General features: G+C 45.2%; 1 protein-coding gene across 2 annotated transcripts in view; it reads right to left on the bottom strand.

Annotated features, from left to right (window-relative positions):
* UCK2 (uridine-cytidine kinase 2) overlaps positions 1-24,748 on the bottom strand; it is an 84,970-nt gene that overhangs the window by 56,821 nt on the left and 3,401 nt on the right. The window lies entirely within an intron of this gene.

Genomic DNA, 24,748 nt, shown 5'->3' with positions numbered 1-24,748 from the left:
GAAAAAGTGAATTATCCCTCAGTTACGGCTCGTGACAGCAAATGCTGCTGCTAGTAGCGGTTGGCAGGTTCAGTGATTCATTTGTTGTACAGAAGCCCTCTATAAGACTGTAGACACATTATGAATGCTGAGAGGCTGACCATCAGAGCATATTTAAAAAAAAAAAAAAACACCACTCCCATTGACTTGCACTATAATTGCATCAATCACGATTCTTTGGGGAAAAAAACCCAAGAAACGAATGCTGCAATTTTACTGCGATTCTAATGCATGCCAATGGAAGCTTTGAATGTCAAAAGCTCTCAGAGCACTCAGTCTGTCTACAGCTAAAGTACGAGCAGCTCCGTGCTACTGTGCATGAGCGGCCATGCTACTAACAGAGGAGGAGCATGGCCCAAAACTGGAGGGGAGCTGCACTCAGCACTGGGGACATTGGTGCACCGAGCAAAGCCTCAATGTGATTGAAGCTTCCTTCAGGTAAGCATCTCATTTTGTACCAAAGCTTTGGCTTGTGGTCACTATAAGCAATTTGAAAAGCTCTTGCTAATGCAATGCTATTGGTGATTTTTATAAAAATCGCATGGCTCAAGTAAGAACACACAGCAAATACATTAGTGAGAGCTTTTAACCTCAGCGGTAAGCCGGAGGATTTCTCAGCCCCAGGTGGGCCAATTTGCACACTTTTTGCTTTGTTAAACGCAGCTAGCACTTCGCTAGCTGCGTGTACAAGCCGATCGTCGCCACTCCGCGCCGATTTGCTGCGTTAGAGGCCCCCCCACAGACCCCTTGCGCTGCCTGGCCAATCACCACCAGGCTGCGCTAAGGGGTGGATCGGGACTCCCCCAGATGCCATGATGTGGATGACGTCATCCCGATCGTCGCCATGGCGACGGGGAAGCCAAACAGGAAATCCCGCTCTGAACTAGCGCTAGGCTAGCTACATGATTTAAAAAAAATGTTTACGTTTTTAATAGACCGCCAGGGAGGTTAAAAAAATCACACGCGTTTACTAAAAGCAGTTGCAGTCTGAACCAGCCCTAACATGAGTCAATATTTTCAGCTGAGTATCACTGACTAAACCTGCAAGTGATTTACTGGCACCAATAGAGCCGATCAATGAACATCTAATAATATTCAGAAAATCTGTCAATAAAGCATGATTGGTTACAGTAATACATTTAAAATGTGAGTAGATGAGTTAAGTCCAGTAGGGTAATGGTTTTTGTACAGCATCAGAGTGTTTGCTGCACATGACAAGTTCACAAGTTAGTTTTTTAATATAGCTCTGACATATTTCACAGCACTGTACAGAGTATTTTGTCTTGTCATTTAACGGTCCCTCAGAGGAGTTCACAATCTAATCCCTACCATAGTCATACATATGTATAGTAGTCTAGGAACGCATCTGTATGCTTTTGATGTGGGAGAAAACCGGAGTGCCCGGAGGAAACCCACATGGACATGGGGAGAACATACAAACTCTGTGCAGATAGTGCCCTGGATGGGATTTGAACCGAAGAACAAGCGCTGCAAGGCAAGAGTACTATCCACTATGCTACCCAGCGAGACACTTACATAAGTGACCATTGGCATCATAGGTAAATTCATTTGATCCCCCACTTATTAGGGCTGGTTCACACGGACACTTGGCAGCGTTTACCGGCAAGCGTTCGGGACTCGTTAGCTATGGGAGCGATTAGCATCGCCGTCGATTGCACAAACGCGTTGTTCCGATCCCACGCAACGTTTCGGCCGGCCCTAGAAGCAGCATGCAGCGTCCAGGGCCGGCTAGCCGCCACAGCTTCATGTCTGCAGGGACGATAGACGCTGATCGCGACACGAAGCTGACAATCGCCGTACCGCCGCCCCCGAACTAGACGTCACATGACGCCGCGGCTTCCCAGCCGCCTGAACGCCCCCTGTCGTCCGTCTAAACTAGCCCTAAGCCCTAGCAATCTGTCAGTGCTATACACACACACACACACACACACACAGTGAGAGCGTGTTTTTTGATTTCAGTGCAGGACGCTCCCAGCGATAGGAGCGCGATCGAGGATGCAAGTGACTGGATCTGCGGGGGCCTGGAGGATTGTTCCATGAAGGCGGGGGCACAGGGCAGCTGCAGGGGGCTGGTAGAAGCCCCAGGAGAATTTTTCTTCTTCTTTTCTTATGTTCACTTTAGGTTCCCTTTAAGGGACAGCAAGGTCCCCAGTTTAACTTGCTTAGGGATTCTACCATCCCTATTTAGTCATCCTGATTTATTGCCGTCATTTAGCTCTTCTCCCTTCAATGGACATAGGACTACACTGTACACCAAGTACTTTGCATTGTACCAAAGTGTCATGCCCTCAATGTTGTCTCATGAAAATATGCAATAAAAGATACAAAAATGTGAAAATTATATAGATTCATCCTGTGTCGCTCTGTGCGACTATTGTACCTGGCGTGTATGCGCAGCACACAGGCGGATTTCGTCCAGTAGTCGTAGACTGGCATGGAAGGAGCATATGCATTGGTCCTGTGCGTGCGTGGGTCGTGTCTATGTGCACGTTACAGGGGGTGGGGCACAGCCAGTGGCCTAGAACCCTAAACCCACCGCTGATATTTTACTTTTCTGAACTATAAAGTGTACATGCTAAAAATGAGATGTATTAGCCTAATAGAAAAATAAAAATATTGTACGCTAAAATACCCAAAGTTCATGATTTTTTCTTCTTTTTAAACATCCACTAGAATTTGACTTGCAAAAAATAGAGTGAAAAGGTTAAATTTTTTTCTCGATAGCATGAGTACGTGCGCCAGAGGTAGCTTTGTCTGGACTGGTGTGAAGCTGCTGTTAGACTTGTTAGACGTGATTCACATTTTACCATCTGGCAGTCTGACAAATCTGGGTTTGGCAGACATCAGAGCACTTGTATACATAATACTAAGGGCTCATTCTCACACTGTGCTGCGCTGTCAGTTTTGACGCAACGCACAGCGTAAGATTCATATGGCAACATGAAAGTCCATAGACTTCCATGGTACCATTCACACTACAGGTGTGCGTTCCCATGCATCTAGGAACAATTTAACGCATGACACATACGTTTCCCTGATGAGTACAGCTGTTGAAGTCTACGCTTTAGTGCACCACAACATGCATTCCGTGCGATCACTGTGCGTTGGCAGCGCATGCACGAAATCGCATTAGTCCACGCGCTCTGTAGTGTGAATGAGCCCGGTTAGATTTCACCACACACGCCCTTCAAACTTTACATATGGCTTTCTCCACTATAAAACTTCCCAAATTCAATAACTGTCATGACAGGCGTGAGAAATTCACCTGCAATGGGAAAAACAAAAACCTCCCATCCCCAAAATGAAAAAAATAAAATAAAAATTATATATTATATATAACACACACACACACACACACACACACACACACACACACGATTCCAGTACTTTTTCTAAACCATCGATGAATAAAGCCTAGGCATGACCAATTAGATCCTTATAAAAAGTTAATGAAAATTGTATGCACCATGACTGGTCCATTTCAATGCTGCATAAAAACATCAACTCAGAATTATGAGCATCTTATTGACCTTCCCTTCAGCCAATCTACTATGAATGGAGAACAAAAAAAAAAAAAAAAAAATGTTTAGCACACATGGCTAAGACACAAACAAAGCAGGGAACACACTAGGCAGAAACGCTCGTTACATTAAAAAAACGCAGCGTTCACGCGTATAATGTTAAGTCAATAGGACGCATGAAAATACTTGTGTATGCGGTTTTTTAATATGAGTTTTTAAAACACTGGTTTTGTTACATATTTAACACCCCACACATAATGAAAGTCAATGTATTGCGTTTCTAGATGCAAAAAACAAACAAAAAAAAAAAAAAAAAAAGTATGTGCGGGAAGAAAAACACAAATGCACAGAAAAATGCATGTTAAACGCAATAAAAATGCAAAAACGCACATGACAAAAAACGCGACCTTTCACGCACTGCCCAGTTTGCACTCAACCTGACACCACTGTCTTAAATTTGGTTGCCAGCTTAAGTAGATAAAAGTGCAGGCAGCTCCACTATGGCAGGCGAATAAGGAACCTCGTGATAGAGATACACAACACTGCAAACACAGTCACAAACATTGGCGTATTGTTACTGAAGGTTTCCCTAAAGCCCCATACACACTCTCAACAGCGGTCTTTTATGCAGCACAATTGAACAACTTTTGTTGTTCAAAAAAAAGCAGATAAGACTGATTAGAAGTCAATCCAACAGTTGGATTTATTTCTGATCAGTCTAATCAGCTTTATGAACAATAGCAAAATACTTTAGCTGTTTCAACTTGTTTCACAACAAAAGTTGTTCAACAATTGTGCTGCATAAAAGACCGCCGTTGAGCGTGCATGGGGCTTAGGGGAAAAGGAGTTGAACTTACCCGGGGCTTCTAATGGTCCCCCGCAGACATCCTGTGTTGGCGCAGCCACTCACCGATGCTCCGGCCCCGCCTCCAGTTCACTTCTGGAATTTCTTACTTTAAAGTCAGAAAACCACTGCGCCTGCATTGCCATGTCCTCACTCCCGCTGATGTCACCAGGAGTGTACTGTGCAGACACAGACCATACTGGGCCTGCGCTGTGCGCTCTTGGTGACATCAGCAGGATCGAGGACACGGCAATGCAGGCGCAGTGGTTTTCAGACTTTAAAGTCAGAAATTCCAGAAGTGAACTGGAGGCGGGGCCGGAGCATCGGTGAGTGGCTGCGCCAACACAGGATATCTGCGGGGGACCATTAGAAGCCCCGGGTAAGTTCAACTCATTTTCCCCCGACCCCCCTACAGTATCCCTTTAAGGGTAAATACACACGGCATACAAAATTTCTAGCTGCGAGGCAAGAACTAAAGACAAGATTGCAGCGTGCAGTTTTGAGAGACAATTTGCACCAGAAACTTACTGAGTGATCTCACAACAGAAGCATTCTGCCATGGACTTGTAAAGTGATCATCACTGTCTGCTTCCAAAACAACTCTTCAATGATCAAGGGAGTCTAGCTCTCCCACCCTTCCCTTTGTGTGGTCTATACACGGGCAGCGAGAGGGTACAAAGCAGAAGAGAGGAGGACAATTGACACAGAAGGGGACAAAGAGGGCAAAAGGGGAACTGAGGAAGAGACAGGAGGGCAGACAAGGACACAGGGGTCCAACTAGGGCACGTAGGACGACACAAGCGAAGGAGCAAACTAGGTATAAGAAGTCCATAATAATTTGGGGAAAATATACATGATGCTTCTGGACCATGGATGACTAGGTTTAGTTTTTCCTTGGTTTTTGCCCTAAACCTAGGTGCGTTTTATATACCAAAATACAGTATTCTGCATTTTAGTATCGATTAAATGTGTTTTTAACCCAAAAACTGATCTGTCTGAGGTTTATTTTTGTTAGACTGTGTCCATTGTAGCCATTTCATACATCGTATGCTCATTGGGTGGCATATGGGTGTGCACACTGCAAATCAGTTTTGGGATTCAGATTCCAATCTGCAATTCCGATTTTCCCTGAATGCAAGCAACAGAAAAAACGGAGGAGAAAAAAAAAAAAAAAAAAAAAAAAAACAGCATGCAGTAACGATTAAAAAAAATGCACAATGTTATATGGCTACTGCAGTGTGAATAAAGGGCCTGTCTGCCCAAAACAGTAGTCTGTCACTGCTGCTATTTACTTGTTGTAATAAAAGAGCTTAAAAAGGGAACCAGAGATGGCTGTAAGTAAAGATTTTATACTTACCTGGAGCTCCCTCCACCTTCATAAGCACGTGCGAGTCCCTCACTTTTCTCCTGCAATGAGCACCAGTAACTGGTCCAGTCACGTCAGATGGGGTCTTCTGTGCATGTACGGACCTCCCATGCATGCGCAGAAGACCCAGAGTGATGCGACTGAACCAGTTACTGGGGTGATTGCGGCTGAATGGCAGACCATGGGAGAACGGTGGAGGATTCACACGTGCTTATGGAGCTGGAGGAAGCCCCCGGGTGAGTATAAAATCTTTACTTACAACCGTCTCTGGTACACTAACCTATTTTAGTTCCTGGACGTAGAAACTATGTCCAGGAACCATGCGCGCTCCCGCGGCCGATCGCGCGCGCTCCCGGCCCGTGGTTCGTTAGCCAGGCAATCAGTTAATTGGGCTATGGTGCCCGATCACGGATTCCTCGCCCCCGCTGAAAAAGCGACAGCTTCTCTCAGAAGCTTCGCTTTTTCTGGCTGCAACGTCCCCCATGCATCTCTCTAAGCGTATGTTACGCTTAGAGTGACGCCAGGTAAACAAACTCATGGTCGCCATCTTGTGGCCAAAAAGTTAAACTACAACTAAAAAAAAATAAAACTAAACACACATTTACATTATAAAACAATGGTTTACATCCCACCGTCCCAAAAATACCCAAATAAAATGTTTAATATAAAAAAAATAAAAAAAATAAAAAAAAGTAAATATTTACCTAAGGGTCTAAACTTTTTAAATATCAATGTAAAGATGAAATATTTCTATTTTTTTTTTTTTTAATTTTAAACTTGTAAATAGTAATAGATGCAAAACGGAAAAAAATGCACATTTCCAAATAAAATATTGTCGCCATACATTGTGATAGGGACATCATTTTAACGGTGTAATAACCGGGGACATATGGGCAAATACAATACGTGAGTTTTAATTATGGAGGCATGCATTTTAAAACTATAATGGCTGAAAACTGAAATTTGTTCCTTATTCTTCCTGTTAAAATGCATTTATAGTAAAGTGGCTCTTAGCAAAATGTACCCCCCGAAAGAAAGCCTAATTGGTGACGGAAAAAAGATATAGATCAGTTCATTGTGATAAGTAGTGATAAAGTTATAGGCTAATGAATGGGAGGTGAACATTGCTCAAGTGAAAACGACGGAACGCGAATGGGTTATGGACCCTTTCCTAAATACAGTAGATGGCAAAAACTTTACCTTCATGCACAGATCATGTCCACTGGTACTTCACAAGCCTAAGTTCACAGAAGGACATAGCGTTGTAAAGTTGCATCGCAAGATTACAACCCAACACAACAAAAGAGTGGTAATGCTAAAGGACCACTAGCGCAGAAAAAAAGTAAACTACATGTAAACACATATAGATAAGTAGGTTTCTTCCAGAGTAAAATGAGCCATACATTACTTTTCTTCTATGTTGCTGTCACTTACAGTAGGTAGTAGAAATCTGACAGAACCAACAGGTTTTGGACTAGCCCATCTCCTCATGGGGGATCCTCAGGATTTTGTTTATTTTCAATAGCACTTCGTGAATGGCAGTTGCTCTGTCCAACTGCCAAAAAAAGTGTGTAGCGAGCAGGAAAACTTGTCAGCATCATTGTATAAATCCTTTGCAGAGTGTCTTTATATAGAATAAGGGCTCATTTCCACTATCGCGAATTCGCATGCGTTTTTCGCATGCAAATTTGCATAGCAATACAAGTGAATGGGATTGTTTCCACTTGTCAGGATTCCTTTGCGTTTTGCTGTGCAGAAAAAAATTCACATGGCAGAGCCATCAGAATTCGCATACCGCTATGCGAATCGCATACAATGTATTTAATAGGAAATTCGCATGAGGATTGGGTATGCGAATTTTCATGCGAATTCGCATAGACCCGCATGCGAAATTCGCATCCGCATGCAAATTTTTACCGTGGCGATTTGCACTGCACAAGTGGAAATGCAGCCTAAAAGCCTTGCTGAGAATCCCTCATGAAGCGAAGGACTACTCCAAAACCTATTGGTTCTGTCAGATTTTTACTATCTGCTTTTAGTGACAGCAACACGGGAGAAAAAGCAATTTTTGACTAATTTTACTCTGGAAGAAACATACTTATTTGTATGTGTTTACATAGATTTAAAAAACATCCTACTGTGAACTTGCCTAAGACTAAAAGTTCCACAAGATTAAGCGTTATATTTATACTTACTTGGGGCTTCCTCCAGCCCCATGAGGTGTGTGGGCTCCCTTGCCATCCCCTCCATTCACTTGATGTGCCACCTTTGCTTTTCTGCACATGTGCAGCCTAGTACTGTGCAGGCCCTTCCCGTTCACGGGAATGCGGTAGGGCCACGCATGTGCAGAAGTGCACGACTGGCCGCAACTAGCCAGATTACCGGAGGGGATATCAAGTGAACGGAGCAGCTGGAGAGGACGGCAAAGGAAGCCCAGCACCTCATGGGGCTGGAGGAACACCCAGGTAAGTATAAATAAATCCATTAATTCTGTCTCAGGTACACTTTAAATAGATCTCCTTTAAAGGGAACATAAACAGAGGGATATGGATGCTGCGCCTGCACGAGCGACACCGTCAATCACCGCCACGTGGGCCGGAGCGGACTGTGCAGGCGCAGTAGTTCTGCGCCTGCGCAGTCCGCTCCGACCCACGTGGATGTTGACAGCGCCACTCGCGCAGGCGCAGTAAAGAGCGACCTGGAGGTTGCTCTGCCGTCATCTCCGGGGAGCAGGACGGACCTGCGGTGAACGGCTGCGGGCAGAGTTGCGGCGAGGAACGTCCTGGGAGTTTGGGGCTGGAGGAAGCCCCCGGTAAGTACTACTTATTTTCTATTAACTTGCCTGATGACTCCTTTAAGGCATCTTTTCTCCAGTCTAAATAAGCCCAGTTTATCCAACTTTTCCTGGTAAACGAGACCATGCTTCTGATCAGTTTGTTGTTAGTCTCTGAACCTGCTTCAATACTACAAGGTCTCATGTAATGCGGTGCCTAGAACTGCATTCCATATTCCAGATGCGGGGCAGTATTATGCTACGTAGCATCCCAAGTTTTCATTTCCCCTTTATTTCAACCCAATGGGGGGGGGGGGGGCAGAAATACACTCTAGATAATAAGGAAGTTTGAGGTCAACTGTTTCAAGAGGACTCAGTAAAAGGATTAGTTGGATAAAGTGAGAGATTTGCCATTAACAAACCATTAGATCTTGTTTACATGGACAGTGGGAAAAAAAAAAACCAAAAACCCAAAAAACCATCAGATAGCCTTTGGCGATGTCTCCAATTCAGCAGGGGCATTTAGACACACTTGTTTGTGAAGTTTATGGACACTGGAGTCAGTACACAATTCACCCTCAGTTTTGGATACAGACAACTCAGACTACTCCTCTACAATATAACAATCTTGTTGATTGAAAGTATGCAATATAAAAGGCATTTAATCACTACCAATTTTAAAGCAATATTAAGATGGGATCTGATTCAAACCCTGAAAACAGCATGAGATTTGGGCGCAGACAGCGCCACCATAGGCCGTAATAGGAATTACGGCTGTATTTGGATGCCGTCAATAGACGGAGCACATATCACTACAAAAAGTGTAATTCAGCCACCAGCAATAGCTTGGAACCGAATTACATCTTACCACCACTATCCATGGCGGCCTGGAGGGGGAAATAGTAATTATCCGCCAGGACTTGTGAATGAGCAGGATAAGCAGTTTAACAGCGTTAACCCATTCACGTTCCGTCGTTTTCACGTGAGAAATGTTCACCTCCCATTCATAATGCTGGGAATACACGTTAAGTTTTTACTTTAGATAGATGGGTTCGATAGATAAATTCCAACCTGTCGGATCTGGTCGATTCTACTTTCGTTTCGATTCTCCTCATTCAAGTGAATGTAATTGATAAGAAAAGATAAGGAATCGAGAGGGGAATCGAGCAGTGAATCGAGAGTAGAATCTATCGAAAGCGAAAACGACGGCAAAAACGAACGCAAAAACGCATCGTGTATTCCCGGCATTAGCCTATAACTATCACTATGAACTGATCTATATCTTGTTTTTTCCGCCACCAATTAGGCTTTCTTTGGGGGGTACATTTTGCTAAGAGCCACTTTACTGTAAATGCATTTTAACAGGAAGAAAAAAAAAACGGAAAAATTCATTTCTCAGTTTTCAGCCATTATAGTTTTAAAATAATACATGCCTCCATAATTAAAACTCACGTATTGCATTTGACCATATGTCCCGGTTATTACACCGTTAAAATTATGTCCCTATCACAATGTATGGCGACAATATTTTATTTGGAAATAAAGGTGCATTTTTTCCATTTTGCATCTATCACTATTTACAAGTTTAAAATAAAAAAAATATAGAAATATTTCATCTTCACATTGATATTTAAAAAGTTTAGACCCTTAGGTAAATATTTACATGTTTTTTTTGTATTATATATTTTTTTTTTTTTTTTTTTTAATAGTAAACATTTTATTTGGGTAGTTTTGGGAGGGTGGGAGGTAAACAATAGATTTATAATGTAAAATGTGTGTTAATTTTAATTTTTTTTTTTATTTTCAGTTGTATTACTTTTTGGCCACAAGATGGCGGCCATGAGTTCGTTTACATGACGTCACTCTAAGCGTAACACACGCTTAGAGTGACGCATCGGGGAGGGAACAGCCAGAAAAAGCACAGCTTCTGAGAGAAGCTGTCGCTTTTTCAGCGGGGGAGAGGAATCAGTGATCGGGCACCATAGCCCGATACACTGATTGCCTGGCTACCAAATCCGCGGCCGGGAGTGCGCATGGTTCCTGGACGTAGTTTCTACGTCCAGGAACCAAAATAGGTTAACCTGCACCCAAATCTCCCGGTGGCTGAGTCATAGGCACACATCTGACTTTGTGACCCAAACAAAGCTCCTGGCCGGGAACTGACATTTTACCCTGTTTGCCACTGCGGCCTGTCATTTCCAGCGTGAATGCCCTGGAATGTCATCCGTATAATAAGATTCACTGGAAACTAGGGACAATCAATGAGATGCAAATATTTCTGAGTTTATGCCAAATTATGTACATTTTTCTGCAAATACATGCAGATTGAACCTAATGCTTCATACACACTTGAGATAAAAGTCTTTGGAAAAGGCAAGATCACAGACCAATCTTACCACCCTTCATGTAGTATGAGAGCCATACTCTACACAGTCTATTCTATGGAGCTGCACTACCCAACAAATAAAATCTTTGCAGGATGCAAACACACTCAAAAGATCATTATCTGCAAAAGATCTGTTCCTGCAAAATATCCATTCCATGCAAAATGCATTATAGTCTATGAGATCTGCAGATCATCATACACACTTGGTTTAACAGACAATCATCTGCAGATCATCTGCAGATCAGATTCAACAGGGTGGATTTTCAGATCTGCAGATGATTGCCAGATATGCAGATGAAGTCTGTTAAACCAAGTGTGTATGATGATCTGCAGATCTCATAGACTATAATGCATTTTGCATGGAATGGATCTTTTGCAGGAACAGATCTTTTGCAGATAATGATCTTTTGAGTGTGTACGGGCATCTTTGTGTGCAGCATCTTGCAAAGATTTTATCTGATGGGGAGTGCAGCTCCATAGAATAGACTGTGTAGAGTATGGCTCTCATACTACATGGAATGGGGTATAATTGGTCTGTGATCTTGCCTTTTCCAAAGACTTTTATCTCAAGTGTGTATGCAGCATAAGTTTAAACTGATTTGTCCATTTTCAAGCTGCATATATTTGCATAAAAAGTTACACACATTTGCACATTGTTCATCCATACCGAAGACCCATATCAGCAGGGATCCAGTTTGTAGCCCTGTCCCCTTGCAGGAAAAAAAAAAAAAAAGTCTGCCTTTTCTATATAGGATATACTAACACTTGGTTAGAGTACATGTATAGGGTGCAGACAGTAACAAAAAACATTGATCAGGCCCTAGGCTAACTGTGGTTACATCTGAAGATGCCCATTAACTGTACAATTTTTTTCATCAGATGCAATCTTGTGACGCAATTTTTATGCTTGAATTTTTAGAAATCTGCAGTGAAAAAGAAACTTGTGGTAGCGTCTTTTCCAGGAGTCGGAAGGACAGCAGCCCTGAGACTTGTCTCCCTCCATTACCAATTGGACAGGACGCTAGTTAAAACAATTAGCATAATCGGATTAGGCAGGCACAGGTAGCATATATAAGGCAGCATTCCCTTACCATCCATCCTTTAGTAATAAAAAAAAAAAAAAAAAAAAAAAAAAAAAAAAAAACTCCACACAGAGTGATGCTTCAAAAAAATGTTTTAATAAGTTACAAAACATTTGGGTGGGTAGCTAGGGTGCTGTCCAGACTCCTGCAAAAGATGTTACCACAAGTAAGTTTGTCTTTCCAGGACGTCTCAGGACAGCAACCTTGAGAAGATCAGATATAATTAGGGAGGGATTAAGGGGCCCATACATCTAACGATTTTCCCGCCGAAATACGGCCGTTACGATCAGTGATTGAAACTGCCGTGAAATCGCCGCGCACACCGCTGACAGAATGATGGATTTCCGTCCGAAATCCGTCAACTCCCGTCGATCCATCCGTGCGGAAGATTTTTCTCGGTCGCTGGCCGGTCGGGAGTGTGTCGATAGCGGCGTTCGAATGCCCGTCGACCCGTCACAATACAGCGGTAATACATTACCTGCTCCACCGGCGCGAGTCCCCTGGTCCACCGCTGTCTTCTCCGCCTGGTCCCGGCGTCTTCTCCGCATCTTTCACCAAAACACAAGTCAGAGAGGTTAAAGATAATTGCGTGAACTGGTGCAGATAAGATAAAGCAATGGCTTGTCTGATCCATCTTGCTATGGATGCTTTAGAGGCCTGCTTTCCACGACACTTTCCAGCAAAGAGAAACAACAAAGCGTTGGGACTTCCTCCAAGATTTGGATCGCCGAATATATATTGTAACACCTTCTCACATCTAAACAGTGCATTCTTTCCACTTTTTGATTTGATGGATTACTGCAAAAAGTAGGTAAGAAAATCTCCTGAGATCTATGAAATTTGGAAACAATCTTGGGTAGGAAAGAGAGGTCTAAACGAAGAGTGATTCGATCCTCAGAAATGACACAGTATGGCTCATGGATTGATAGTGCTTGTAATTCTCCCACCCTTCGGGCTGAAGTTACTGCCAGCAGAAAGGCAGTTTTTAGGGTTAAAGGTTTTTCTGAGATATCAGAGATCGGCTCGAAAAGTGGCTCACAGAGCTTGCAAGACTGTTTAAGTCTCATGTTGGTACCTTTATGAGCACTTTAGGTCTTCGTCTCTAGTGCTCTGAAGAAACGAACAGCACATTCTTCTTCCGCCAATCTTCTTTCTAGAAATACATTAAGTGCTGAGGTCTGAGCTTTCAAAGTACTCGCGCTGAGACCTTTTTGGAACCCCTCCTGCAAAACTTCAAGCACTGAGGAAGAGAAATTTGGATCCTTAGATCTAAGCGTACACCAGTTGTAGATATTCCAGGCTTTAGCATAAATTTGCCTTGTCACTTTCTTTCTGCTTTGGATAAGTGTTTCAGATAATCTATTTGAAAAACCCTTCTTTAATAATTGCCATTCAGGCTCCAAGCAGAAAGATGAATACCTGGATTGTGATGGAGAATCGGACCCTGGCTCAGCAAATCTGGCCGATCTGGTAGAATCAGATGATCGGAGGCTAAACTTTGCAGTAGAGCAAACCAGGGTCTCTTGGGCCAAAATGGAACAACCAAGATTGCTTGGGCCTGGTCTTGAGGAGGAAATAGGTATAGACGATGACTGTTCCAGCTGATCGAGAAGGCGCCCAGAACCCAAGGATTGTCCTAAGGACACAGGGAGCCGAACAGCGGACATTTGGCATTGTTCTTCCTTGCAAACAGGTCTACTTCTGGGATTCCACGGAGGTGAGTGATCTATTGAAGACCTGGTCGTTTAGGGACCATTCGCCCTGATAGACATTCGTTCTGCTTAGATAGTCCGCTATGCAATTCAGAGTCCCTTTCAGGTGAATAGCTCTTACCCCTCCTGGCGGTTTGTCAAAATCCGCTAGGGGGCAGCAAATACGTTTAAAAAAAAAAAAAAAAAAAAAAATTCTCTTTATGTAGCGAGACGAGGTCTCGCTACATGATAGCCGCCGGCGATCAAGAGATCCCATTCAAAGAACGGGATCTCCTGGAGGGTTTCCCGTCGCCATGGCGACGGGGCGGGATGACGTCACCGATGTCGTGACGTCAAAGGGGACTCCGATCCACCCCACAGCGCTGCCTGGCACTGATTGGCGGCTGCGGCGACGCGTATAGCGGCGGATCGGCGGCGATCGGGCACTGCACGCAGCTAGCAAAGTGCTAGCTGCGTGCAGCAAAAAAAATTATGCAAATCGGCCCAGCGGGGCCTGAGCGGTGCCTCCCGGCGGCATAGCCCGTGCTCAGTACGGGCTACCGCCAGGGAGGTTAAGGACTTTAGATTCTTTTACGCCCAAAACAGTATCTTTGAAGTTAGAACCCATAATGCTCTGCTTCTTGTACCTCCCTGACGATTCAGATAGACCACCACTGTGCTGTTGTCTGTCCTGATTACAACAGGATGTTGATTGGTAAGCCTTTCAATCCTTCAGTCTACTTATCCAACAGCTCGCAGTTCTCCAATTTGAGGATCTTTCTTGAGTCTGTTTTGACCATTGACCCTGAGCTGGTAACTGTCCCAGGTTAGCTCCCCATCCCCAAGAGCTTGCATCTGTCGTGGTTTGTGTTTGTTGAGGAAATTCCCAGAGATTCCCTGCACACCGATGATCGTGATCTAACCACCAGTCTAGAGACTGTTTGACACTCCAGGGAATTAGTACTCTTCTCCAAGGAGCTTTGTCCCATTTTGATAGGATCCAATTTTGCAAAGTTCTGGAGTGGAACTGACCCCACTGTATTGCAGGAAAGGATGCTGTCATGGTACCCAATAGAGCCATAGCTTTCCTCAGAGAAATGGTGATTGAGCTCTGAAAAGAAAGAACAGAATTCAAAATCAACGAAAATTTACGTGATGAAAGAAAGTCTTATTGACAGAACATATTTCAAAACCCGAAAACTCCATGTACTGTTTGGGGGACAGGGATGACTTTTCCCAATTAATCAACCACCCCAAATTCTGCAGGAACTCAAGAGTCAACTCCACTTGAAGATTTACTGACTTAAAGATGGCCCCCAGATAAATAAATCATCCAAATAAGAAATCACTTGCACAGATCTAAGTCTAATGCTAGGCATACACCTAGCAAATTAAGCGCCGGATCGAGCCGCTGGCTCGATGCCGGCGCATCCTCGCTCGTATTGATCCCCGCCGGCGCTGCTCATCACCCGCTCGATTCCCCGCTATTGTCCGCCAGCGGGGAATCTATCCGGCAGGTCATCGGACACCGTCAGCAGCTCAATTGATAAGGACTGAAAATGCCGTGTATGCCCAGCATAAGAACTGACAAAACGTCTGCCATAACTTTGGTAAAAAGCCATGGGGCAGAGGATATACCAAAAGGGAGAGCATTGAAACTGAAAATGTCTTACCTCTCCTTGTAACACCACAGCAAACCTCAGGTAACACTGGTAGCTTAGATGTATGGGCAGATAGAGATAAGCGTCTTTTAGATCCAGACGCTGGAAAGCAATTTCCTTGGAGAAGATTCAGGACTGAGCGGATGTTGTCCATCCAATATTTTCTGTACCGAACAGCTTTGTTTAGACGTTTTAAGTTGAGGATGAATCTGTAGTTTCCTTGAGGTTTTTTCACTAGAAATACCGGAGAGTAGAATCTCTGTCTTTCCTGACTGTAATAGATCGCGGAAAAGCCGCCGCGTGGACTGGCAGCGAGGCGGCTGGTTCCGCGTCCAGCGAGGTGGTTTGCACGCGGCACCGTGCGTCTGATGTGGCTGGGCCTGTTAGTGCACACAGATTGAGGAATGCGCGCGCACTGAGAGGCAGAACCTTTATGACAAACGAGGAGGGATCAGCTGACCAGGTTGGTCAGCTGATCTCAGAGCGAGTGGCTATTGGTTGATCAGCGATGGGTGGCACCGGGGAGCGCCGCTCTATATCAAGTTATTGCTGGTCAGTCTCAAGTTGTCTGCCGTTGCGAACACTTACGTAAAAGCACTCAGACCATAGTCAGATCCCAGTGTGTTAGAACCAGGAGGACCTGGGAATTCACACTGAGCCAGATTACTATTGTGTTATACTTCAGACTAGTTCCAGGGTGTTGAGACCACGGACCTCACACCCAAGACTAGGCATTGTTTGATATCTGTTATGACCTATTGCATGCCTGACTATCCTTCTGCTTTCTGATTCGGTACCTACGCATATCTGATTACCTGTTGCCGACCCTGCCTGTCCCTGGTTACCGAATCAGCCTTTTGTCTCTGTACCTTATCTACCCGTGTGTTGCCGACCTAGCCTGCCCAACCTTGCGAGCTATCCCTCTCCATTGAGAGATTAGTCTCCAGTCCTGCTTGTGACGCCCACCTTCTAGGTGTCACTTAGCCACAGGGCCTTCCTGCTATTCAGCCTGGGGCTCCACCCCTTTGGAAGTCTCAGGCTGTTGGAAGGTCTTCGCACTTCCCAGAGGGAGGTATTTCTCATACTGCCAAGGACCACCTGCTCCTCGGGTGGTCCCTCTCAAAGTCATTACTGTTGCACCAAACACTCACACTATATAGGTGTCCAGAGGTTAGTTATACTTGTATTATTGGTGATTCTGCAGATCTTCAATAATCGGGTATCTGTATTCTTGGTGATACTGCAGATCACCAATAATCAGATTCTCTGTGTGTGCTGACAGCGATCGTTACACTGACACTTTGGAACCTGTTGAATAACTTTTTTGGTTACGAGTGATGCAATTTCGTTTTGTAACGCCTGAGCTTGGTCGTGGGAGTTTCAAAGAATTGGCTTGTAACCTTGGAGAAGGAGGTTTAGTAGCCATTTGTTGTGGAACTGTTCCTGCCATTGTTCGAAGAAGTGAGACACTCTGCCCCCCGACAGGAATCCTGGTGTCATTGCTTAGACTGCTGATTGGAAGGGTCATAGGGAAGACTGGGTTTTGAACGCTGTGTTCTATTATAGGGCCATCTTTTAGGGGCTGTTTTATTTTCAGTTTCTGTTTTACCTGGGTCACGAAAGGAATGGTTTGCACAAAAATTTTCGTCTTTTGACGGGAAAGTTCTTCCTGTCTGGAGGATCTTTCTAGTATCGTCTAGTTTTGAGCCAAAAAGAAGATTACCTTCACAGGGTACCCCGCATAGTTTTGATTTCGATGAGGTATCCCCTTGCCAGGTCTTAACCCAAATGCCCCTTCTGGCCGAATTTACTAATGCAGAGGCTCTGGCGGTAAGGCGAACTGAATCGTCCACAGCATCAGTCAAATAGTTGGTAGCATGTAAAATCTTTGAAAATAATGAAGGATCTCTTCTCTAGGGATTCCTGCTGCAATCTGTTTTTGTAAATCAGACAACCAGACAGTGATCTAGAGACGGCAGTAATAGCTATAGAAGGTTTGAAATTTAACGTGATAGCTTCCCATCCCCGTCTTAATATATTGTCCATCTTTTTATCTATGGGGTCCTTCAGGTTGCCAAAATCTTCAAACTGATGCTCAGACCTTCTGGAGACCCTGGATAGAGCTGGATCCAATTTTGGAGAATGTCCCCAGAATGTTTGATCCTCAGGGCTATAAGGATATCTCTTTGATAAAGATTTAGGCCAGAAAGCAGATTTCCTGCTTCCCGCCCCTCCGGTCACATGATGCATCAGTCACGTGACCCACGTACGTCCTTCCGGCGGTAGTCCTCCAGCATTCAGCAAACTATGCGGGGAGAGGCAGATACGGACAGCCAGCACCCGCGCTTGGCTCAAACTTACCAGCGCAGCTCAGGGACACATGGCAGCCACGGCTCCTGAAGCTCCCTCATGGATAGCCAGCCCCTCCAGCAAACCAGCATCCTGCTGGACAGGTTAACAACTGAGGAGGGTAAGGGAATGCTGCCTTATATATGCTACCTATTCCTGCCTTATCCAATTATCCTAATTGTTTTAACTAGCGTCCTGTCCAATTGGTAATGGAGGGAGACAACTCTGAGGGTTGCTGTCCTGAGACGTCGTGGAAAATAAATACATTTCGATGTAAAACTATTCTATGGTCAGGTGGAGCAAAATGTAATCAATCCGAAATGTTGGATTTTACTATCAAATTGGAAAAGAAAAAAAAAAAAAATTACTATAATCGACCGGATTATAGGATCAACCAACTACCATCTGATCACTTTCAACCATAAAAAAATAATAATAAATTGCATTGAAAGATCACATCTGATGAAAGAAAAAAAAAAAAAAAAAAAAAGTGGTATCAATTGTACCGTTGATGGGCACTTTTAGAGTGATGTGCAGGTACTCTGCAGGCAAGAAAAAAAATTAGGATTCTTCCTCTATTACACGTTCTTCATGCATGATCTGAACTGAAGGTGATGGTCAACATTCTTAGTGGATTCACAACAGCTCTGCAGGGAGTGTAAATGTAGTATAGTACTACTGTATATCTTAATTTGTAGTCACCAACCCCAAATTTAATAACATCAAATAAATGGATTTCATGAGCAAAACGAGTTTGAAAATCATGTAGAATTGGTACAGGAGCTGAAAATAGTTACATACGTGAAGTTAGACCTAGTGCACACCAAAACCGCTAGCAGATCCACAAAACGCTAGCGGTTTTGGGTGCGGATGACAGAAATTAGTCCCAGTGCACACCGGGCGGATCTTGATGCGATCCGCCGGGTGTTCACCAGCTGCATCCACATGGCTAATGTATCTCTATGGGCTGGTGCACACCGGTGTGCACTGGGCCTTAGTTAACACTCAAATGCACTTGTTTAAGCTTCACCCACATGGATGTGAGAGTCACAATCGTGGTTGCTAGAGTTGCACAGATGTAAGAGTCACGTCCGTGCACTGTCAGGTGACGTGTGCGCATGTGATCCTGATGGCACCAGAGACAGAAGAAATTGGTGAAAGAGGACATAAGTGTTCTGAGCCAATCCGTGCCTGTTTAGTAAGAATCATCATGATCATTTTTATAAAGCATACAGTAAGTACATGACAACCCCACACTGCAGCAGTGATTTGTCAAAGGGATCATGTGATCCCTTGACCCCTTTGGCGCAAGGGATCATGCGAGCTCTTAACCAATCAGTGTTCTCCCAGTCCCTCAATAACAGATAACAGAGTCATTTTTAAAGTTATGCTCAAGCCTGGGAAAGTTTCAGCAAAACTAAACGAGTCGGTAGCTTACAAAACACCAACCTTTGAATAGCCCTGGTTGCTAGCTTCCCATAAGACATTTGTGGCTTTTTTCTGCTGTTCATACTCTTCTGGGGTTGTACAAAGTATGGCGCTACAATACTTTGTGGAAAATATTGGCCTGTACAAAGCCACTTCCACACTTTGGAGTTAAGTGCTTGCTAGATGCCCCACTAGCCATCATCTGAGATTTATGTTGTAATATTTTAACTGTGATAAGTTGTAGAAAAGATTTTAGGGTGTTTAAGGGACTCCGAGGAGTGCCCGAATTTAAAAGAATATACTTACCTGGGGCTTCTTCCAGCTCACCGTAGGCATCCTCCTGGCTCCTCTCCTTCAGCCTCCACCGGCCCCCCGTTATTGGCATCACCTGTGCCTGGCGTCGGCTGGCTCTTCCTTGTTAATGACGCAACATCACGCCGGCAGGCGTGACAGGTCTGCGCATGCGTGGAAAACTCGCGCATGCGCAGACCTGTCACGCCAGCCATCGTGATGACGCATTGCATCGTTACCAAGAAGAGCCGGCCGACACCAGGCCCGGGTGTCGCAGATAACAGAGGGGCCGGCGGAGGCTGAAAGAGAGGAGCCAGGAGGACGCCACGGGACCTCGCCGAATTTCCCTCACTTCATCACCTAAACATAACCATAAACCGCTGTTTTCCATAACCGGGTGAGTTACATGCCTAAAGTCAGCATGGAGGAGCAGGGGCAGCCTATGGAGGGGGGGGGGGGGGGAGCATGAGTAGAGTTTATCGCGTTCAGCAAATTTATCGCTCAGGGGGAAGAAGCTGTTTTTGTGTCTCGTGGTCTTTGTAGCGATGGACCGATACCTCCGCCCCACGGGGAGCTGACTGTAAAACTGGTGGCCAGGGTGGGAGGGATCGTTTGCAATCTTCAGTGCTCTGGAGCGTAGTCTGGCCTTCTAGAGGGAGTCCAGGGCAGGAAGTTGGTTCCCGATGATCCTTTCCGCTGACCTGATGACCCTCTGTAGTTTGCATCTGTCGCTATCGGTGGAGCCAGCATATCAGACAAGGATGGAGGAGCAGAGGACAGATTCAATGGTTGCGGTATAGAAGTTCCTCAGGAGTTTTTGGGACATGCCGAACTTCCTCAGTTGGCGGAGGAAGTAGAGCCTCTGCTGGGCTTTTCTCTGGGCGGACACCGTGTTTGCCTTCCACTTCAGGTTATTGGAGATGGTGGTGCCCAGAAGGCGTACACAGGGCACTCTTTCCACCACCATCCCTCCAGTGTGCAGTGGAGGCGTGCTTCCTAAAGTCAATGATAACCAACGGTTTTTGCATTGTGGAGGACCAGCTTGTTCTCCCTGCACCAGTGGCAAATCCTGAACACCTGCCGGCGGTATTCCTGCTAGTCATTGTTGGAGATCAGGCCGACTATGGTGGTGTAATCAGCAAATTTTATTACCTTGACAGAATTTGCCGAGGATCTGCAATTGTTCGTGTACAGGGAGAACAGGTATGGTGACAAGACGCAGTCTTGTGGGGCCCCTGTGTTGGTGATCTTTGGTTGCGAGGAGGTGGAGCCCAGCTTAACAACCTGAGATCTGTTTGTAAAAAAGTCTTTGATCCACAGTTGAAGAGTGGGGTGGACCCCGAGCTCAGCCAGATTCTCTTGTATTATATGGGGGCTAATGGTGTTAAACGCCGAGCTGAAGTCGAGGAGGAGGACCATGGCATATGAATTTGATTTGTCAAGGTGATTGTTGACAAGTTCCAGACAGATGTTAATGGCATCGTCGGTTGACCTATTTGCCCTATAAGCAAATTGATATGGGTCTAGCTGGGCTTCAGTTTTGTGTTTAAGGAGGGGCAGGACTGCTTTCTCAAAAGTTTTCATTATGACCGATGTGAGTGCGACAGGCCTGAAGTTGTGAAGGTCTGAGGCACCCTGTTTTTTGGGGACAGGAATGATGGTGGACCTCTTGAAGCATGTTGGTACTTTGCCACTCTGAAGAGACTTGTTGAGAATGGAGGAAAGGATGGAAGCAAGTTGCTGTGCGCAAGCTTTCAGGCAGGCCGGCAACACCCCATCCGGGCCTGAGGCTTTTCTGGCATTTAGTTTAGATAGATGTGGCATGCCACATCTGTCTCACAGCCAGGGGGGTTGAGTTTTGACATGGTGGTGCTGAGACATGGGGAGGAGTGAAGGGGACCTGTATATTCTGTACCAAAAGAAAAATCTTGTAAAAAGAAAACTGACAGAATTTAAAATAGAACACAAATTCTTACCTTAGGGCAGCGTTTCTCAAACCTGTACGCGTGGCTCCCCAAAGGTGCATGTTTTGCAGGCAACCTCACCTATGCACAGGTGGGGCAATTAGTGTCTCAGCTAGTTGGATTCCATGTAGCTGAGATGCTAATTACCCCACTTGTGCATAAGTGAGGTTGCCTGCAAAACATGCACCGTTGGGAGAGTCACAAGGAAAAGTTTGAGAAACACTGCATTAGGGGACTCCACTTTTAAAATATGTATGACAAGGCTGCTTACTAGTTAACTTATTGTTACATTCACAGTGGGGTTGTTGCTGTTTAATGAGATGTTGAAGTCGCAACATGTCTGCGATGATGTAACGCACTGCAAGCAGTGAGTTACCACTACACAACATTTTTCTAACGCGACTTAACGTCGCACTATGAACGGCAGATAGGATTAGCAGTGTGGTGAGCTGCGTTATAAGACTTTACAACATGCGACCATAACGTCCCACTGTGAATGAGACCTTAGGAAGCTGCAGGATTTTGCCATTTATTCTGGAGGTCTGCTTTCAGTACAAAAATATAGTTCCCCTCGTTCGTTAGCTGGGAACTACATGTGTAATAGGTATAGTGTACCTGGGGCAAATTGGCAAACACCGTGATTTTCACTAGTTTGGTCCCCTAGCAATCAAGAACGGCAATATGGGCCTTGGTTTAAAAAGTATGGACACCCCTTGCCTAGGCCGTTTGCTCTGGGATGAGAATTCTGCATAGCTATACTAAACCAGGTATTTGTACTGGCTTTGGAACTCTGTGGCCTGGTGCACACCAAAAACCGCTAGCAGATCCGCAAAATGCTAGCAGATTTTGAACCGCTTTTTCTTCTTTTTCTGTAGCGTTTCAGCTAGCATTTTGCGGTTTTGGGAAGAGTTTTTGGTGTAGTAGATTTCATGTATTGTTACAGTAAAGCTGTTACTGAACAGCTACTGTAACAAAAACACCTGGCAAACCGCTCTGAAGTGCCGTTTTTCAGAGCGGTTTGCGTTTTTCCTATACTTAACATTGAGGCAGAAACGCATCCGCAATCCAAAATCTGCAGCAGCCCGGGAGTATGCGTTTCTGCAAAACGCCTCCCGCTCTGGTGTGCACCAGCCCATTGGAATACATTACCGAAGCGGATCCGAACCCGCAAGCGGATCGCAAACCGCAGCAGAACCGCTCTGGTGTGCACTAGGCCTGTAAACAAAAATGACCCAGTGAGACATGCCAGCAGTAATGATGTTGCCACCTGTAATAAATGTTAGCACCTTAACCACCTGAGCGGTCTGGACGAGCTCAGCTCGTCCAACACCGCCGGAGGTCGCAGCTCAGGCCCTGCTGGGCCGATTTTCATCAAATAAAAAGCAGCACACGCAGCCGGCACTTTGCCAGCCACGTGTGCTGCCTGATCGCCGCCGCTCTGCGGCGATCCGCCGCGAGCAGCGGCGAAAGAGGGTCCCCCCAGCCGCCTGAGCCCAGCGTAGCCGGAACAAAAAGTTCCGGCCAGCGCTAAGGGCTGGATCGGAGGCGGCTGACGTCAGGACGTCGGCTGACGTCGATGACGTCACTCCGCTCGTCGCTATGGCGACGATATAAGCAAAACAAGGAAGGCCGCTCATTGCGGCCTTCCTTGTTTATTCTGGACGCCGGAGGCGATCGGAAGATCGCCTCCGGAGCGCCCTCTAGTGGGCTTTCATGCAGCCAACTTTCAGTTGGCTGCATGAAAGTTTTTTTTTTTATTTAAAAAAAACCCTCCCGCAGCCACCCTGGCGATTTAATCAGAACGCCAGGGTGGTTAATGAAGGTTTCTGCATAAACCATTAGATACCTTATCTAAAGCCTGGTATACACCATGCAATTTTCCGTCAGATAAATAATTTCCAACAGATCCGATCTAATTTCCGATAGTTTTTCGGATCGATTTTTCTGATCACTTCTATGTAAATCAATCAGAAAAACCATCCTAAATCCGATTGGATCTCTCGGAAATTATCCATCGACCCATCTGATGGGAAAATTGCATGGTGTGTACTAGGCATAACATTTATGACCACCTGCGTGGGGCAATTTTTTTTTTCCAGTAAAATTTGTGGAAACTAGAATATAAATCAAGGTGAGGGAAATATTTTACAATGGGCACACAGTGACTACATTTATAAATACTGTAAAAAAAATAATACGGTAAGCAGTATTTTAAAGCAATCATTTAAAGCAGTGGCTGGATAGTGTACTGGCTAAGGGTTTGAATCTCGGCTCTTCCTGTTCAGTAAGCCAGCACCTATTTTCAGTAGAGATGTTGCGAACTGTTCGCTCGGTGAACATCTCTGGGGCTTTTACTACTTCCGGGTCGGTCTGACCCGGAGTAGTACGCCTGCGCTGCCCAGCTGAGCGCGTCCTAGATCGCGCTCCTGTTGCCGGGCACTCTCTGCGCATGTGCGTGACATCGTTCATGACGCCACGCACATGCGCAGAGAGTGCCCGGCAACAGGAGCGCGATCTAGGACGCGCTTCGCGGGGCAGCGCAGGCGTACTACTCCGGGTCAGAGCGACCCGGAAGTAGTAAAAGCCCCATGTATTCAGAGATGTTCGCCGGCGAACGGTTCGGGAACCGTTCACTATATCTCTAATTTTCAGTAGGAGACCTTGGGAAAACTTTCTAACTCTGCTACTGCCTATAATGCGCATCCCAGTGACTGTAGCTCTGGTACTTTTGAGTCCGCCAGGAGAAAAGCGTGATATAAAAATGTTCTGTGTCTAAAGAGGAACTGCTCTGAAAATAAACAGCAATCCCACAGCAGGACTGACCGCTCAGTGACACAAAGTAAAACTACCCCCATGCAACGCCAGACAGGCTAAAGGCTGTGATTCAGAGAAAGGGAAACTGCATTTCTATAAGTCTACAGGGGAGAAATGGTAGTGCATTCTATGACCAGGCAGCATCTGAATGACTACCAACAAAGGCGTGCAGAGCCCCCTAGAGGAAACATACAAACCTTTGTCCATTTGCAATTCACTTTTTCTCCTAGGTGATATTTTTACATCTTGTCATGAATTGCATTTTAAAAACCATCACCAAGCAAGAAAATACTCAAAATAAAATTTGAGAGTACTCACCAACTTTTAGAATTGAAAAATGCTTAAAAAAGTTGTTTTAACCATTTATGCTGCACGGACATGAGCTTCACATCCACAGCTGCAAGGACGAGATAGTCACGTCCCTGCAGCTTGGGGGGGGGGGGGGGGGGGCGCTGTGCGGGTGATCGTGTGGGCAGAAGCCTACGATCGCGCTGTCAAAGGCGACGGGGGAGATGGGG

This window comes from Hyperolius riggenbachi, chromosome 6, assembly GCF_040937935.1.
Source record: "Hyperolius riggenbachi isolate aHypRig1 chromosome 6, aHypRig1.pri, whole genome shotgun sequence".
NCBI lineage: Eukaryota > Metazoa > Chordata > Amphibia > Anura > Hyperoliidae > Hyperolius > Hyperolius riggenbachi.
This window is presented reverse-complemented; position numbering and strand designations above follow the sequence as displayed.